Genomic DNA, 20,039 nt, shown 5'->3' on the forward strand with positions numbered 1-20,039 from the left:
TTATTTATTTATTTACTTATGTATTTATTTATTTATTTTTAAAATTTTGGCCACTAAGCTATATTGGTTCCTAAATTTAAAAAAAATCGGAATTTATACTTACAAATATTGATTTTTAAAGACATTGTGAGAAACAATGTCTAAATCTTTTAAATGATCTTTGTGTATAAAAGGTTCTTTATAGATATACAACTTATGGATATTTTCTACGATGTCAGAAGAACAAGGAACACGTCCGTCTAGCAGCTCCGGCAAGCACACTGACTAAACTCCAACACGAGCTTTTCAAAACTTTTCTTCATGTCTTTGCAAACGTGTGAGGTCTGAAGCACTAGCGCTGACCTTTTTTTCCCCATTAGAAACTAAGAACACTTAAAAATATAATCTACTGGAAAAAGCTCAAAATCTACCCATTTTCAATGGAGCAAGGAGACAATTCTTGTCACGCTTGCTAAGATTTGAGTAAGCAACTAACATTGACCTGCTTCCTGCGTGAATCCTCTCTCCAGTGTTCAGCTACGTTTAATACCAATGAGCCTTTCTTACATTAACGAGGTTCCCAACCAAAACATAATCTGAAGGAAAATATGTGTGTGTGTGTGTGTGTGTGTGTGTGTGTGTGTGTGTGTGAGAGAGAGAGAGAGAGAGAGAGAGAGAGATCTCCCGAAAGAAATGACTATTTAAGGAAAAGGGAGAGTTTGAAATACCGCTTCTAAATTCTAAGATAAGTTTATAGAAATACACAACCCTGGAGGAAAGTGCACTGGTGAATTGCACTGTCAAGGCAGTGGCATCCATCAGTTATTGACACCAGTCTGTGAGAAGATTTAGACAACATTATTCTCCCAGTTGCCATATGTTAGCAATCACAGATGGGGGCATTTAGCCATTTATTTATTTTAGTGGAGTTGGGTCAACAGGTTAAAATAATAATCTTTCCATACAACCTGTTTGGGGCTGCCTTAGTCTATAAAACTTGGGTAGGCATGCGAAGAGGCCTAGACACTGGGTTCCCCCTATTATATTTCCCTCTAACTCCAGATAACACCAAATAAACCGGTAATCACACAAGAAATCACTCAACTTTTACTGTCCCTCCCGCTCTTTGACCTGCTGCTAGCCCATTTCATTTCCCATGCTCTGGCCTCTTGGCCTCTGTCTTTATAAGTCGTATCACCTGGCCATCAGGAGGCTCCCAGCTCCTGCTTCCTGTCTGGTGTCTGGTTTCTTCCAGGTTACCCAGAGTTTACAGAGGACTGCTTGCCTCTGTGCATGCTCTTCCAGCAGGTCTGAAAGTGTTGGCCTAGAGGCCTTCATTGTTTCATGAGGACAGTTTTCTTTCCTACCGAGAGCTGAACTATTTCTCCTTCCCGAAGAACTGGACTTGAAATAATGCCTTATTCGGTATTTTTATTTGTGATTTACTATCCACTATCACATCATTCACAAGGCAAGAACACCTTCATCTCATTTTAGGACAAATCAAATATCAATTATGAAGTGAAATTAGTACACAAATTCTTACCTGGATATGGATATCCAATTTCTTTAATTTTTTTCTCATTATGACAACTTCTGTATGTTTCAAATACCCTCCTCTGACCTCCACACATACACGTGTAATTTTTGGACAAGCAATCAAATAAATGTATATCCCCCTTTTTGGATATGCCATAATTTCTGCTCATTGCATCAAGATTCTTCAGTCTCCAGGTGATACACTATGTGGTGCCTTCCTTCAATCTCCGGTAGGGACAAATATGCTAGTGGCCAGCCAGTCACCCAACATTACTGGGACCCAGCTTTGAGTCAAATGCTTCAATTTTCTGGATTGGTGAGATACTAAGGTAATCTGTTACAAACCAGAGGTAATTGTTGCAATTCCTATGGCTCTGTCTGGGATTAGTAAGACTGTGTAACATGCCATACATATCACTTGAAAACGTGTCCAAGAATTGCCAGCTATAATTTCAAGGCCATTAAGCATTTGCATTGAGTAATCCCCAATGCTACCTTAAGTTGCCCTTCTGTGTGAGTCAGAGCTAGACTAAAAATGGCGGGGGGGTGATGTGTGTGTGTATAAATACATTATACACAAATCTGCATGTACATGTAAACATATGCATATAAATACCTATACAGATACTCCTTGACTTATAATGGGCTTGTGTGCAAATAAACTTCTCATAACTGAAACTATCTTAAGTGAAAAGCGCATTGAGTATTTGTGACCTGCTGAACACCATCGTTTACCTAGCTTTGGTTGGAACATACTCAGAACTTTGAATATTGGTGTACAGTTGAGCAAAATCACCTGCTGCTGTGATAAAGGGCCCAGTAGAGCTAATTAATGCCATTCTGAGTGGAATTTAGTGGAACCATTTGAGCTTGGGCAGTACTGTGCCTCCTAGAATCCACATGGGTTGAGTGCTATGTAACAGTAAGAGTGGGTAGAACAGTTCCCACAAGGTTTCTCACTTTGTTCGCAGATCTAATGCTGGGGCTTCAGCCTGTAAGGCAGGTGGCAGGTGGTCAGGGTTGGGAGATGGATGTCAGGTACATGGTAGCAAGAGAAAACCGGATGGAGTGATATCTACATGAGCCCTTGTTGCTGGTGAATGTGATGGTATGGGTGCCAGAGGAAACTGAGTCACCTTATTATGGGTTGAAATGACCAGCTATGGTCCAGAAGCTGGAGAAGCTGAGGGAATGTAGGGGAGGGTAGAGGAAGTGAAACAGCTCCAGTGTTCACAGCTGATAGTCAGCAGGTAAGCAGGAATGCATGAGCTATGTAAGCAAAATGCCTGGCTCCCATAGGATGCTCCACAATCATGGAAAAGACAACTTCTTATACATTCAAGCAAGGAGAGCAAGAGGTGGAAATAGGAGAGACTTGGATCTGAGTAGCTTAGCCGACCCAGAACAATGCTATGGATCTTCTTGTGAAGTTTACCACCCACAGTTCTCCTTCTCCATGCTTCTTTAGAGAAAAGACATAAATATGTAGCTCCTTTCTACTAGATACTCCCCTGAGGTTGTTCTCTATAGATCTATACTTTTATCCAATCACTGTTCCTCATTTGATGTCTTGTGAGGATCAGTCTAAGGAGCAGACACTTGTTCTTCCATGGCACCAATCCTCAAAGGATAACTTCTATCCTCTTCCGAAGACTCACTGGACCATTTGAATTGAATGCTGGCATTGTTCCTACATTCCCTATCCCCACTCTTCCTTGAACTGCCTTCTTATTCCCCTTGATTCCCCATTATTTGACCACTTACAATCAATGACAGTCTACTTTTCTCCTTAAAAGCCAGTTCCAGGCAGCTAAAACCCTAGAATACTGTCAAGACTCCAGTCAACATGTATATTTTCTCCACAAAGGCTGATCCAATATGATATTTGAATCCAATCTGAGTCTCTTCCACAGTTGGGTACTTGGAGAAAAGCAACTAAATAGTTTAATAATGAATGAACTCTGATTTTACAGGATTGCATTATATGCCAGTTGAAGGAAATGTTTCATTCTGTGCTTCTCCTCTCTAGCATACAGTGTGGCATCTGCAAGCTCACATGTCTGACCATGTATAGCTCATACTTCATATTCATGTAATTCACATGCAGGGATGTCAGTACTGACATTTGTCCAGAGAATCTTTTTCCTTTTCTGTTAGAGGGGACAATGGCTTGGGTGTTGTTCCTTGTAGGTCTCAGGACTCTTTCTTCCCCTGGTGGACAGGCATACTCTTCTTTTTTTTTTAATTTTTTTTTATTAACTTGAGTATTTCTTATATACATTTCGAGTGTTATTCCCTTTCCTGGTATCCGGGCAAACATCCCCCCCTCCCCTTCCTTATGGGTGTTCCCCTCCCAACCCTCCCCCCATTGCCGCCCTCCCCCCACCAGTCTAGTTCACTGGGGGTTCAGTCTTAGCAGGACCCAGGGCTTCCCCTTCCACTGGTGCTCTTACTAGGATATTCATTGCTACCTATGAGGTCAGAGTCCAGGGTCAATCCATGTATAGTCTTTAGGTAGTGGCTTAGTCCCTGGAAGCTCTGGTTGCTTGGCATTGTTGTACATATGGGGTCTCGAGCCCCTTCAAGCTCTTCCAGTTCTTTCTCTGATTCCTTCAACGGGGGTCCTATTCTCAGTTCAGTGGTTTGCTGCTGGCATTCGTCTCTGTATTTGCTGTATTCTGGCTGTGTCTCTCAGGAGCGATCTACATCCGGCTCCTGTCAGTCTGCACTTCTTTGCTTCATCCATCTTGTCTAATTGGGTGGCTGTATATGTATGGGCCACATGTGGGGCAGGCTCTGAATGGGTGTTCCTTCAGTCTCTGTTTTAATCTTTGCCTCTCTCTTCCCTGCCAAGGGTATTCTTGTTCCCCTTTTAAAGAAGGAGTGAAGCATTCACATTTTGATCATCCGTCTTGAGTTTCATTTGTTCTAGGCATCTAGGGTAATTCAAGCATTTGGGCTAATAGCCACTTATCAATGAGTGCATACCATGTATGTCTTTCTGTGATTGGGTTAGCTCACTCAGGATGATATTTTCCAGTTCCAACCATTTGCCTACGAATTTCATAAAGTCGTTGTTTTTGATAGCTGAGTAATATTCCATTGTGTAGATGTACCACATTTTCTGTATCCATTCCTCTGTTGAAGGGCATCTGGGTTCTTTCCAGCTTCTGGCTATTATAAATAAGGCTGCGATGAACATAGTGGAGCACGTGTCTTTTTTATATGTTGGGGCATCTTTTGGGTATATGCCCAAGAGAGGTATAGCTGGATCCTCAGGCAGTTCAATGTCCAATTTTCTGAGGATCCTCCAGACTGATTTCCAGAATGGTTGTACCAGTATGCAATCCCACCAACAATGGAGAAGTGTTCCTCTTTCTCCACATCCTAGCCAGCATCTGCTGTCCCCTGAGTTTTTGATCTTAGCCATTCTCACTGGTGTGAGGTGAAATCTCAGGGTTGTTTTGATTTGCATTTCCCTTATGACTAAAGATGTTGAACATTTCTTTAGGTGTTTCTCAGCCATTCGGCATTCCTCAGCTGTGAATTCTTTGTTTAGCTCTGAACCCCATTTTTAATAGGGTTATTTGTTTCCCTGCGGTCTAACTTCTTGAGTTCTTTGTATATTTTGGATATAAGGCCTCTATCTGTTGTAGGATTGGTAAAGATCTTTTCCCAATCTGTTGGTAGGCATACTCTTCATATCCAATATCTGGACTCCTGAATTAGTATTCTGTGGTGACCATAACAAATGACCACCAATGAAGTGACTTAAATAATACTCACCATTGTGGACCCAAAGTTGGAACTGAGATTTTGGCAGGTCCATGATTTTACCACAGACTCTTTGTTGGAGTCCAGACGTTTCTCCTAGCCTCTGCTGACCTCAGATGCTTGCATTACAGCTCTACTGAATCCCCCTGTCATCTGTTGTGATCTCCTCCCAGGTACCTCAAGCATCCCTCTGCCTTTTTCTTATAAGACAGCATCATAGGGTTAAAGGTCCCAGATAATCCCAGATGACCTCATCTTAAGATTCTGAACTAAATTAGTTATGCAAGAACCCTTTCCCAAGCAATGTCACAGTCATATATTATATATTTTGTACATGATTGTGTCCTTTGGGAAGATACATTCAGTTCACTAAAGTTCTTCAAAGCAGCCAGTTCAAGCCTTCTGAGGTCTAGAACAGACTTGAGGTGACCTTTGGCCCATGCTCTTGGTTATTAACCATCAAATATTTAGCATAGATCCATTTTTTAAGAGAATATCACACTAACAGCAAAACCAAGAAATATATTTCTTGTCATAAGCTGCAATGTTTACTGACCTAACTTCAACTTGGAACTTTTTAATGGGGATGGGGGGGTTGGGCCTGAAACCTTATAACCTGTCTCATTGGTTAAAGTTGTAAAGAGGCTGAGAGAGCACTTTGACCCTTGGAAGAAAAGGTGAATGGATGGTTGAGTAGATGGCTCAGTTGGTAAATCCATTTCCTTACATTTGTTAAATCTACACAACACACATAATAAAAAAGCCAGGGATGATGGCACTCATCTGGGATGGCACTCACTAGGGAGAAGGAGGCAGTTTACTCGGTAAGTTCCAGGCCAGGGAAAGATCCTATCTCAAAAACAGGTGGGCAGTGCCTGATATATGTCACCAGGTTGGTGCTGGCCTTTAGAGTAATATGCATGTATACCCATACATATGAATACACATGAAAAGCTTCTCTTGGATAGTTTATGTATTTACATTTCAAATGTTATCCCCCTCCTATACCTGCCCCCCACCACTTCTTCCATGAGGCTCTCCCAGCCCCACCAACCTACTCCCACCACAATGCCCTGGCAATTTCCCCACATTGGGGAAAGGAGACTTCAGAGGACCAAGGGCTTTTCCTCTCATTGATGCTGGATGATGACATCCTCCACTACATAGGTGGCTGGAGTTATGGGTCCTTCCACGTGCACTCATTGGTTGGTGGTTTCCTGGGAGCTCTGGTGGGGTCTGGTTGGTTGATACCATTGTCGTTCCTATGGTGTTGCAAAAAGATGTCCTTCAACAAAAGAGTGGATACAGAAAATGTGGTACATTTACACAATGGAGTACTACTCAGCTATTAAAAACAACTACTACCTGAAATTCTTAGGCAAATGGACTGAACTAGAAAATATCATCCTGAGTGAGGTAACCCAGTCACAAAAGAATACATATGGTATGCACTCACGGATAAGTGGATATTAACCCAAAAGCTTGAGATACCTAAGAAAAAATTCACAGATCATATGAAGCCCGAGAAGAAGGAAGACCAAAATGTGGATGCTTCAGTCCTTCTTAGAATGGAGAACAAAATACTCACAGGAGGAAATTACAGTGACAAAGAGTGGAGCAGGAACTGAAGAAAGGGTCATCCAGAGACTACCCCACCTGGGGATCCATCCTATGTGCAGTCACCAAGCCCAGACACTATTGTTGATGCCAGAAAGTGTTTGCTGACAGTTGCCAGATATGGGTGTCTCCTGAGAGGCTCTGCCAGAGCCCTACTGATACAGATGAGGATGCTTGCAGCTAACCATTGAACTGAACAAGGAGACCCTACTGGAGGAATTAGAGAAAATTCTGAAGGAGCTGAAGGGGTTTGCAGCAGACACAGTTTTTAAAAGACAAATGAGAGATAACTACAGTTTAACCTGTTAAACCTCCATGCGTGTTAACTATTTTAGCCTTCTTCAACTTTACTCTCTCACAACCTGGCAAGTGTAGTTTTTTATAGGTTGAGGACCAGGATGACTACAGTTCTTCTCAGTTGTGTTTGCTTATAGCAATAAGTGAGTCATATTTGGACAGAATATATCCCTGGGAACACCTTGGAGGGGGTAGGTACTTTGTGAGCAGAGAGCCCCTCCCTTTAGCTCGATGGTAACAACAGCTACAGTTTCCCAGGAAAGTAATGATCTGGTCCCAAGATTCATGTGAAGACTGCACTGATGAGAACTATGTCCATGTTAAAGATGTGCAAGGGTACATCAAGGTGCCTCAACTGGTGGGCATGTAAGAAATTGAGAAGTAAACGTGAAGCAAGTAGGATAAAAGAAATGAGGCCTTTGGTGCCATGTCAAATGTCAGCTGCATTATTGAGACTAACTTCTTAATTGCTTTTTGGTTAGTAGTTACTCCTTTTCTCTAATTAGCTAATAAACGTTTAGGATGCAGCATTGGTTGATATGTGAAAACCCTACAGAATTTGGGATAATCATATATGTATGAACTTGGTTGAGGAATAAGAAAAGGCCTGAGTTCATGTGCTCATGAGGACTTTGGGGCTATTCTGTGAGAGAGGGAAGACCTTGAGTAGGTGGAACCCAGACTGGTTACAGACGTACTGCCCTTGGCGCTGCACAATACGTGCTTGCACATAGCTCGACGCAGGGCAAAGTGATCCCTGGGGATGGATCTCTGGTGTCAGTGGAAGCAGTTGGGCAGAATGGTTCGGTTTCACATCTAATTTCACTTCTGGCCCATGAGATTCTCTCAGGAAATTCCCTAAACGTGTTAGGGAATAGAGTCTCTAAACACACCCTTCTGCCGGTGCCCTTGGTTGGGCCACAGACCTAATCTGCAAGATCGCACAGATTGTGGAGTTAATAAAGCCTAACTGTCCACATGCTGATGACAGGGATGGAGTGGCCTTAGCCTTCCCATGGGATGCTAGTCCAGGAAGCAGCTCCTGGGGCCTTAGACTTTGCTGTTCTGACTGTGATTTAAGTTGGGCTGACTATCCTGACTGCCTTCCCATTGGCCAAACACACAGGTTTTCCTCCTTTCCCCTTGTATCCCTTAATTATTTCCCTGAACACAATTTGTGTGGGTGTTATAGTAGAGACGAGAGGGTTGGGTTCAAACTCAGCTAATATATTCATCTCCTCTTAGATCGTCAGTCACTTCACTTCCTTCAGCTTCGAGGGTTTCGATAGGTCAGATGGAAAGAGCAAAACCTGCCTTGATCCATGTACATGTAAAGATGATATTTTCTAAATTAAAAAGGCAATCTCCAAAGATGAATGATCATTTATATATTCTTTGCTGGGCATGAGTACTCAGACACTTGGTTATATCTAGAACGTCCTAAAATAAGGTACAGAGAAAAGGTGGACAAGTCCATTTGGAGAGAAGATGGAAGAATTCTGGGCAAGTGAAAAGACCATAAACGTGATCTAGAGTCTCTCTCATAAATGAGGATGCAGAGGTCAGAGGTTTAAGGCCTGCTCCCTATTCCGGCTGCTGGAGTCCCTTCCCTGCCCTCCTAATTCTAACATTGTCAACTGTAAGGACCTCTTTCATAGTTTTGGTGTCACCTGCTCTCTGGTCTATTTCCTCATCCTCTAGACTTTCAACCTCTAGAGAGCTGTAGGAGTCAGGGTGACCATGACCAGAACTGTGGGCACTGTTGGTGCTGACTGAGGCTCTGGAACCCCTCAGTGATGCACAGTCCACTGGCCTGGCTGCCTCTGCTACATCTTTCCAACGTCTTTCAGGGATAATGTAAATCTTGGATAGTAGTTCTTTCTTTGATTGTTTTAAAATTTTTAACTCTCCTTTTATTTCAAGACATTTCTCTGTACACAAGTTCCCAGCAGAGGACAAGCTGTCATTTCCTCCTCCATTTCTAGGAAATTAGAAAAACAGAAGATTGGTCATCGGTTAAGGATCCAGTTCCGAGGAAGGTAAGAGAGAAGAGAGCTCCAGCAGGGCCAACACTGGGCTGGCATGTTTACGGTGGTGTGTCAGTGACTGGCCCATAGGGAACCCTTGAAAAATGTCTGTTAAATGAGAGGTGAGTGAAGGAGTGGCCTCTTTAGAATATTGACAAATGCGTGGCACAGCAGCAACATGGTTATTTGAAAGACATGCCAATGGCCTCTCATTGTTTGGGAAGAGGGACCAGGGCCATGGGATAACACAAGGATGTGCCATGTTTTCTTCTGTCACTGGCACTGAGAATCTCTTGTTGGGTTTTCATGCAGCTGGAAAGTGGGGTGAGGGAGTTAGTGCAGCTGTTGTGGGAATGGGCCAGCCATCACTGAAACCGTAAATATGCCAGGGACCCACACTGTGATGCTGACAGATGCCCTCCTGGCAAGCTCAGATGGGAGAGCTCATGGAATCCAGATTTTAAATTAGAGTCACCTGAACTCAGTCAGGGACCTGCCATCCTTCTGATGGAATGGAAAGGAGAAGGGAGGGAGGGAGGGATGAGCCGAAGAAAATCTTTGTAGCTGAGCCTACCTGACTTTCCTCAGTGGGAGCTGCATGAATAGTGTTTCATGTCAAGGAGATGTAGTTAAAATGCAGACTGCTGATCCGTGGTCTCTGAATTCCAGAGGCGTGGTCTGTGCCCGTGGACCACTCATCTTCCCTCCCTTTGATCTATCACTTATGTAGAGAAAGGCTTTTATGTGTGGTTCCCATCCAATGGGTAATTTAGTTCATTCCATTATGAAAAAGTAGGAAGTCAGTACATTTGCTTCAGTTTTTCTTCAAAGTACTTAGGAATGTATTATCCTCGTATACTTTTAGGTAGCCTGAATACATTTTCTCTGGTTGTTTATAATAGAATTTTTGAACTCTTTTGTAGCCAGCTCAAAGTAAGTTGCAACTTACTCAAATAAAATAAAGTAAGGATGAAAGCCTGCACTCTGTCAGGGTGCACAGTTGCTTGAGACAGGTGATGCTGGGGGAATATATTGATGGTATGTTGACACAAAGTGCCACAGGTTTTTCTAATTGAAATTGGCACAATTTTGTGCCTGTTAAATTTCAAGTCCACTTGTGGTTCTTTCACACAACAATGTAACTTACACTCAAGCCCCCCCCCCCAACTCCCCCAGATTTTGCTCAAAGCGTGTATCCTGTGTTTCTGAATTCAGTTTGCTTTCTTGGCTAACTTGTAAGCAATGTATAAGGAGTTCACCATAGCGTCTTTATCCGAGGCCTGGGTTTGAGGGTGTCTGAGTAGAGGGGATGCTCCCAGGCCACCACAAGTCCATCACATTCATGTGGACACTGGAATCTAGTGCTAGTAACGTTTGAGACAGGAACCACATGTCTAACTTTTATTTTAATGATGATTTCAAAACTTTTGAGGTTAGTGAGAAAATAAAAGTCTTTCTATTTCATTTATTATAAGAAATTCTGCACAAACTAGTATTCATACAGGAGAGAATATTCCTCTGAAGAACTGTGTGAGTTGCCTTTAGCCTTTGCAATAGACAGTGTACACATTTTATCTTTATTATGGGAAACCTTAAAGGAGCACAGAAATATAAACAGAAATAATGGAATCTTGTGAGTTTTGGTTTCGTTATAGAATCTTGAGGGAAAAGGAAGACGATATGGTAATGCTTTCTGTTGCTGTATCAAAATATCCCAAAACCATGTAATTTATTAAGAATAGAAATTCATTTTGTTTGTGGGTGTGGAAAATATAAGAGTGTGGTGCTTGCATTTGGATGCATTGCCAAGGGCCCTTTGCTGCATCATCACCTTGTAGAGAACTTCATATAACAAAGCAAAGCAAAAGCACTGGGCTAGGACTCTCTCGCTTCTCATTACAAATGCCATCAAGGCAACGTCACCCGCCTGACCTCTTCTCAGCCCAATTACCTCACAAACACTCATTTCTAAATATCCTTAATATATAAATTTGTGGATTGCACTTACAGCAGAGAAAGTTTCCAACAGAACACATTCGAAGATGGAGATGGTTTGGTCTCTTCACTCCTCTGAGTTAAGGGGATGATAATGTGTGATTGTTGTGCTTGAGTAGGTTTCATAGACTTTTTACTTCAAAGCAAAACAATCCCAAAGGTTACTTTATGGACCAACATGCAGCAGAATTGAGGTGATAGCATTTTTTGAATAAGGGAGAACAAGAAATAAAGAACACATACCCAGGGTATAAAGTCTTTGAATACCAGAAGAGACCTAATTATTAAAGGGAGATGTGGTAAAATTTGGTCATAGCTTCTGCTTCAATGAACCCAACTTTGGCTTCCCTAGAGCCAAAAGGTTCTAATGCCAAGCATGTATATTCCTTCTACAACTCCCACAGCATGAAAGGAAAATAAAAACTTTTAAAATATTTTCATACATATTACTGGTCTTCATGGTACTTGACAATTTCTAGTGACATAGTAACACAGAAGAAGGGTTGAGACATACACTAATTTTTCTTTTACTCACTTCCCTTCACCCAGGCGGTTAGGCAGTATGTGCTCCCATTTTGTAGAGACAGCATATTAATGAAGCTACAGTCATCACTTCCCCATAAAGTAGAAAAGCAGCTCATCAGGCAGGTGTGACTCAGAGAGGTCTACCTAACATTGTTGGCAGTCTTGAACATTTCAAGAATAACACCTCCAAGAAAGGCAGGGTTCAGAGATCAATGAACCAATGTTTATTTAGACAGAATGGAGTCCTATCTTGGTACCCATTTTGTGGTCCAAAAATGCATAAAAAAGGTGAAACTCAGTTGCAAGGAATCTTGTAGATGTTAGCTGAAGATAATTTGAGAGAATAAATGCCTCTTTCTTTTTTTCCGTGAAATGTCCATGGACATTGGGTGTATGAATCTATAAGAGAAAGTGTAAGCCAAATAATGCTGGAGTTCTCTGTTAAGCCAGTCAGGTGATGGAGCAGGAATATAGTTTTCAAAAGAGGTCTAAAAATTCTTTGAAATGTGTCCCATAAAGAGGAACTCTTTTTATTTCTGTCCTTGTGAAAACAGTTTATTCTTTGTAACTTGTTTCTTGAAATGTTAGCTTGTACAAGGGCTAAAATGTGACTGGAGAGACAGCTCAGCAATTAAGTACACTCCTTGAAAACTCTCATGCATATAAAAGAAAATACATCTTTAAAAACATTTTTAAAAACATAGATCCCTCGCTCCTTGGTCTTTAGAGAAAGGTGATGTGGAACCCCAGTCAACCTGGGATGTGGGGTTAGTCAATGGGAATGTAAATGGAAGTCCCCAACCAGCAGCCATCAGGAAACTGACCATTTTTTCTTCATAACCCCATAAGAGCCAGTAACTTTGTGAGACTCCATCATATTTGTCTTGTGTTCATTGGATGGCAGTCACCAGGTCCACCTCACACTCATAGAGCCTGTTTACAGAGCATGTATCACAGGAGACCATCAAGGATCATGTTAAGTTTCTAGGATGGTGGTCATTTCAGTGCTCAGACTCATTTTAAGGATGAAGGTTTGCGATTGTCCTGCAGATCTGGCTTTTTATAATAAGTCTCTTGCTAAAGTGAATTCACTGGTGCCACATGTGGCACTCCAGGAAGCATGGCCCTTAGTTCTTTTTCAAATCCCAAGCTTTTCAAATCGTACTAGAGTCTCTTAACCCTGCAACAGAACTAGAATTAAGAGTCTTTATGTTTAATCCACAATCATAATATAGCATGTGTTTTATGATATGCCTTATGTTACCAATGGTTGGTTACCAACGGTTGGGGTTGGAAATTTCTAGGTTCTTGGTTATTACTTAAGAGTTAAATAAAGGCACACCCAGATTGTAAAGCTCCAGGGAAACTTTGGTCAAAGAAAAACAATAGTACAAATGAACAAGAAATGTATTGTCAAGGTTGATAGCAGGTCACGTGAGAGTCCTCAAGAGCCAAAGTTATACTGTAGACAATGTTTTTATTGGAGTCCATGGGACAGAGGATTGGTTACTAAGGGGAATGATTGCTAAACTGTTAAGTGATATAACTCTTTCTTTACTGCACACAACCCTTACATGGTATTTTGAATGAGGATGGCTTCCATGGCTCATATATTTGAATATCTAGTCCCTAGTTGGTGAAACTGTTTAGGAAGTGTGGCTTTATTGGAGAAGGTGTCTTACTGGGGCTGGGATTTGAGGCTTTAAAAGCCCACAGCATTTTTATTTAGCTCCCCAACTTTGCCTCATGCTTTTGGATCAGGGTGGAAGATCTCAGCTACTGCTCTATTGCCATGCCCACCCTCTGCTGCTCTGTTCACGGTCATGGGCTCTAACCCTGTCTTATCAGTTGCCTTGGTCATGATATCTCTCCATACCAATAGAAAATCACCTAAGTCAACTTACCACAATACACTAAATTGTTATCATATGCACATCTAATTTTTGCATAAATATAAGCATAAGCTATAAGAGGATTTTACCCTAAAACTTTGCCTTGAGGACACAGTTTTGCCTTGCTGTGTATGCACTTACAACTAGTTCAGATGAGATCAGCATTGCTAGTCTCCCACTCAGACATAAGCAGAGTGTGACTGACTAGACTCTAAGTCAAAGGGAGAAGAAACCTACTTTATCATTTACATTTGGGATGTGCATAGAGTTCCATGCTGGTGGAGACCCTAGGTCAACAGGTTGATAAGTGCACTGTTCAAAGAGGGAGTATACCTAGGAACTGAGTGTAAGGGGCCTACTGCCAAGTGCAGTATTAGAAAAGGTATGTGTACATAGCCCATAGCAACTGGGATGCCAGCTTGTTAAACTGTTCTCCATGCTTGCCTGCCTCACTTTCCAGCAGGGTGAGATTGTTCTCAAGCCTCACGGAGGAAACATGTTATTGTGATGAAGCTGACCATGGAGAGAAAAGCTGCTTTAATGGCATCTGTAGACCTGGAGCTTCCAAATGATAAATGCTGAGCATTTATAGACAGTTTTTATTTGCAGTACTGTGTGCACATGTGTGTGTGCATGTATGCGTGTGTGTATGTGTGTGCATGGTGTGTGTGTGTGTGTGTGTGTGTGTGTGTGTGGTATATGCAAAAGAGTGAAAGGTGGGGAGGGGGAAGAGAGTAGAGAGTGAGAGAGAGAGAGCGAAAGAAGGAGAGGAGGCAGAAAGAGGGAGAGGAGAATAAATGTGTATCTGATTGAGATACTATCTGTAGTAACCAGCCCTGAAAAACAACAAAAGGATGTTATGGCTACCATATGGAAGTGTGGATGGAGCTAGGGTTGGTTTGCTTCCCACGAGGCTTGCCATTCATATTGTGCCACACATCTCCTGGTAGCACCTTGGCAATTAATTGAGCACTCTCCATTGGATTGTGTCCCTCTTGCTTTCTTCCCTACTACTGAGTGGGACTCCTCCTGGGTCTCCACTTTGAAGCCCTTACTTTGCAAATGCTCTTTGGACTGCTAGAGATTGTCTAATTTTCTCTCTCTCTCTCTCTCTCTCTCTCTCTCTCTCTCTCTCTCTCTCTCTCTCTCTCTCTCTCCGGCTACCTGGTATTGTGAGCAGGCCTGCCACCGTGTTTAATAGGAACCTCTTAGTATGTTGCTGATCAATGAATGAGCGTGTGCAGCAGGTGTGTGATGCTCCACAGAGCTCCAGTTCTCCCAGACCTTTCATCGGGTTGCATTTAGCCCAGTTGCCATGGCAAGGTCATGTGATGACACTCCTTCCAGATTTGCACCATTGCATGACTCCACAGTCACGAAGCTCCTGGAGGACAGGTGGCATGTCTTGTTGATATAAAATTTATGTTAGTTCACTGACCCATGAGCTCTCAAAACATGAGTGCTGAAGGATTTACCATTTCAGTGAAAGAATAGAAATTACACATAGACATATCTGTGACAAAAGCACTTTAACATTGTGTCAGTGCTTTAATAAGGTGCTGACATGTGGTGGAGAGTATGTTATTTAGCCTTGGATGGCCTGGGTAGAAGCCTTCCCCTTCTTACCAGCTGAGTAAACAGGAGCATGCTAATTAAATTCCCTTCTACAAAATGCAAGTGATACTGGCAATAGTGATCCCACAGGATTCTGTAGGGTATAATAGTACAAACACAGGAAAGTCGCCAGGCAGCCCTTGGCATTTTTTAAATGCTCAACAAATGTTTGCCTCTCAGGCAGTGTAGACTTCTTTAGAGGATATGATTTTTTTTCCTTTTACAGGTATGCTCTTCGCTCTCAGACTGGAAAAAACAGTGGTTAGAAGTGTAGTTTAAAGAATAACTACTCAAACCACAACTAATTATCTGCATGGTTAAATGAAAGGTGACCCAGATTCTGGTCTGAATTCCTCTGTGGACAAGATGTTTAATGTTTATGCATCTCTCTTCTTTCTCACATATACAGACATATTTTTAGAAATTCCTCATGGTTAATGGCAAATGACTACATTTAAGAGTTCGGTATGGTTCCAGACATGTAATACATTCATAATTTATTTTCCTTTTTCATTATACTTAGGAAGGCAATCTCTTAGTAGTGTTTTTATCCCACATGGCTTTCATGACATCTTTAGTTCACAAAGTCCTAAGTCCCAAGGAATAAAGGACTGGAAAGGATTTACGTGAGAGATGGCATGTAGAGAAGTCAACATCATCAAAATGCATCTCTCTTGGCATTCCCATTCCTTGTCATACTTTCTTCATTTCTAGTCTCTAAGATATCTATATAGCTAGTCATATTAGGAAGCATATTAGCCACTATAGCAAAGTCCAAAGCAAAAGACCTAGTAGGAGGTGGGGGGAGATAGCTTAGTTTGTAAAGTACTTGCCTTGTCAGAATAATGACTGGTGCTCCATGCCATAGCCCACATTAAAAAAAAATCAAAGTGAAATAAAACAAGCTCTACAACAAAAATCAAGTGCGGTGGTGTGCATTTACAGTTCCAGTGTTAGGAGAAGAAGACTGTTGTTCTCTAGGCTCACTGTTCTAGCCAGAATAACCTACACAGTGAGTTTCAAGTCAATTGAAATTGCTATTTCAAAATAAATACGTAGATGAAAGGATGTACAGCTACCTCCTAAGGAACCACATCCAAGTCCTCTTGCCTCCACACACACCTGTGCAAATGTACACACACAAAATCATATGTGCATGACTAAGGGACAATAACGGAAACATATAGAATCATCTAAATGCTATGTAAGTTCCTCTGTAAAAGAATTATTTTGTGTGTTTGCAAATGTGCTATGGTCTGTGAATAAGCCCAGAGGTTCAACTTGCAAAAGCCAAGTCTTTTATTTTCCCAGATAGATCCTTGTTGAGATCAATAACTAAGTTCATCAATCTTGGTGCAAGTGCCTTACTCATTGAATCATCTCTCTCTCTCTCTCTCTCTCTCTCTCTCTCTCTCTCTCTCTCTCTCTCTCTCCAAGAAAAGAGAAATATGATGCCCTACAAGATATGTGCTTGTGTGTGCAGACATACATACAGATACAGTTGAGGCTTTCTAAGTGGCCCATGGACTAAGCATGTTGTATTTGAGCCCCAGATCACTAAGATGGGCATCTTTCCAGAGCCTCACTAACTTGATGGATGCCCTGCTACCATGATAGATAGTTCTGTCCTCTGAGTCCGAATCTCTCCTCCTACCCATGAGGGTCTCCTTTTTGCCCTATGTGCCAGGATCATCACTTGTTAACACTGATAATCCTTTGACATTTGTGTGGGCATCATTACTTTCTGCTCAGAAAAACATAGGTTTCCTGGAACATCTTGGCATATAGCTCTCCTAATGAAGAAATTGCCTGTAGACCCTCACTGTTTTCTGTCTAAACAGAAATCTCATGTGCCTTTGTGCTTGATCTATAGGGGCCTCCTTGAAGCTACGGTCAGGTTTGGGAGCTGTGTTTCAGAAGGTCACATGTAAGCAAGGGTACTTACCTGTCGGTTAAGTTGCTTAACTGTTGCTTTCAGGCCTCTCCTCTTCTTTATTTATCCTTAGATACATGACTTGAGTGTGTTTATCTTCTCTTCCCAATCGTTTATTATGCTATTTTGCAGAATGAGCAAATGGATAAATTGGTTAAAAATAATGATGAGCATTAAAGAAAGTTTGTGTCTCAGTAACTACAGTAGGAAAGAACATGGAAGCAGAGCTGGGTACAGCTAGGGCAGGGCTATCAACCTGCACGGGGAATGCTGAGTCGGGAGGATCTTGAGTTTAAGGCCTGATGGCTAGCTATCTCACAAAAGCTTGTCTCAGAAAAAATATGGAAGTAGAGTTTCCAGTGGCCATGTGTCTCTGTTCATGTTGACAGATTCTTTGCTTTGAAGTCATTGGAAACCAGACACTATGATCATGTACTATTTTTGTTTCTTCTATATCTTTTGATATAATGCTTTATAGACTGGTCATCTTAGCTACGATATAGAACACTCAGGTTCTAGAAGTGGTCCTGGCTTGGAGATCAACATTGCTGCTCGCATTGTGACTGATAACTCCGGCTTGTCTCTAGGGTCTGCTGCTCATATATTGACTTACCTTTGTTTCCTGATGGTACCCAGGTTTCCCCCTAAGTCTGGGCAATGGTATTTATGGACAGGATCAAAGGGAGTTATTGAAGACCTATGAGAAACAATTGCTCAATTGAGAAGTCCGTTGTGGAATAAGATACCATCAAAATACAAGCCTACAACCATTTCTTGCATTCTCTATTTCTCAATTACGCCACCAGAAGTTTGAATGTTAATGGTCCTTCTATGACATGAGTCAAAGAAATAAAGTAGTTTCCTGACTTTGATTATATAAATGTAAAACATACTAGGTAGGAATAGTACACACATCTGAAATACTCATAAAGCAGAGGCAAGGAGGTCACAAATTCAAGGCAAGCCAGAGATACATGGTAAGCTTCAGGACAGCATAGGCCACATAGTAGTTCTCTGTCTCAAATGTCAAAAAATTAAAAAATAGAGGAGATGCTTTTTTCCCTAGGTAATTCCTAATTAGCTCATCAGCAATATTGTGTTTATAATAGAAGAGTCATAAGAATTAGCCAATAGGAAATATTTCTTCTTATATGGAAGCCAATTGCTTTGGATATGGCTTTGATTTTAGATATGATCCCAGAGCCATGCTTGGCATAGAACCCTGACAAGGTTAAGAAAAATTTCTTGGAGAAAGACCACGTGACAGAGGAAGAGCTGGATCAAATTAAGAGACTTTTCTCTAATCAAAAGAAGTCTATGAACATTTCTTAAAAAAGAAAAGGAAAGGTCATGTGGCTATAGTTTCACTAGGTGAGCTCATTCACAGGACAAGAAAGAAGCGACCTAGAGTTTGCTGAACTAGAAAAGGACCCAGGGTCCAGGAAAACAAAGTCTTGGAGGCATGTGTCAGGACACAGGCCTCAGGGGCATCAGTCACACTGATTGGTATTTGACTCTATAGAGCCTTAAGAAATTTCTGATGAAAAAAAAAATGAGATCAAATTATAATTGATAAAGGAATTAACAACAGCTTAGTATTTGTATAGAAAAGTTATCCTCATGCTGTCTGTCTGTCTGTCTGTCTGTCTATCTATCGGGGGAATTTACTAAAATGGCTTACAGGCTGTGGTTCACTTAGTCCAACAATGCCCTACCAATGAAACGTATTTCCTTGGTGACAGACTCAGACAGTTCAGGGAGCCTCTAGTCTAGTAAAATTAGGGGCAGTTTGTTTAGGGTTAGCTTTCATTCTTCAAATTTTCTTTGCTTTGTCCAAAGCATCAAGTGCTTTCTCTGTGACTTCACCAAGTCAAGGTGAACACAGTATGTTCCTCATCCTTCAAAAGAACATTCCCAATGAAAGGAGTAAAAGTGAGCAAAAGAAAAAGTAAAATGTAAAAGTATCGAAGTGTCTTTATTGGTCCTTAGATGTTTCCAAAATTTCCCCCAAACTGAACCTGTTTGGAGATTTGTAGGAGATTTGATGGCACTCGCTAGCTCCATTGACTGAGGAGCATGGCTTATTTAGTCTAGGCTTAACAAAGCCTGTATTCATAAACACAGACTGAGAATGCATGAGAGAGAGAGAGAGAGAGAGAGAGAGAGAGAGAGAGAAAGAGAGAGAGAGAGACTAGTAATAGTACAAAAACAAGATAGTTTCTATTTGAAAAGAACTCAGTGAAGTTCTTCATTGGAGATATGGTCTTTTCTTGGTACCCATGGGAGATTTGCTTCTACCACTTCCCTATGAACATCCAAGACTGCATCTATAAAGTGCCTAATAGAATGTGAATGCTACATTAATCATTGTTACATTGTTATTGCATTGTTTCAGAGATAATAATAAAAATGAGAAAAAGAGCTTGGGTTTCTTCAGTAAAGATGTAATTATTTGGGCCCTAATACTGCTGCCCAGAGGTCAGTTGAAGATGTAGACGTAGAGACTATTGATATGATGGTCCAACTCATAATATTCAAGAGAAGAAAAAGAGACTGTCAGAAAGAGTTTGGGAGGCTGCTTATGGGAATTTTTATTTTACTGTACACTAGGAGTTCACTAAGGTTAGTCTGGGACGATTGTTTTGTATTGTTAAAATAGGATTCTAGAAATTAAGAAACAGAGGCACTGGGGACTCAGCAAAGGGTGCTGTGGCTTTTCTGTTTTCCCTTTGCATCTGTCTAGGAGCTTGGTTCCTGAAGGCCATGGGATTATTGACCTATGCTCTATATTCATCTGTTGATATGGGGACTCCAAAGGGGACACCAAGATGATCAAGTGAGTCATCA

This window comes from Rattus norvegicus, chromosome 1 (genome assembly GCF_021556685.1).
Source record: "Rattus norvegicus strain SHRSP/BbbUtx chromosome 1, alternate assembly SHRSP_T2T, whole genome shotgun sequence".
Taxonomy (NCBI): Eukaryota; Metazoa; Chordata; class Mammalia; order Rodentia; family Muridae; genus Rattus; species Rattus norvegicus.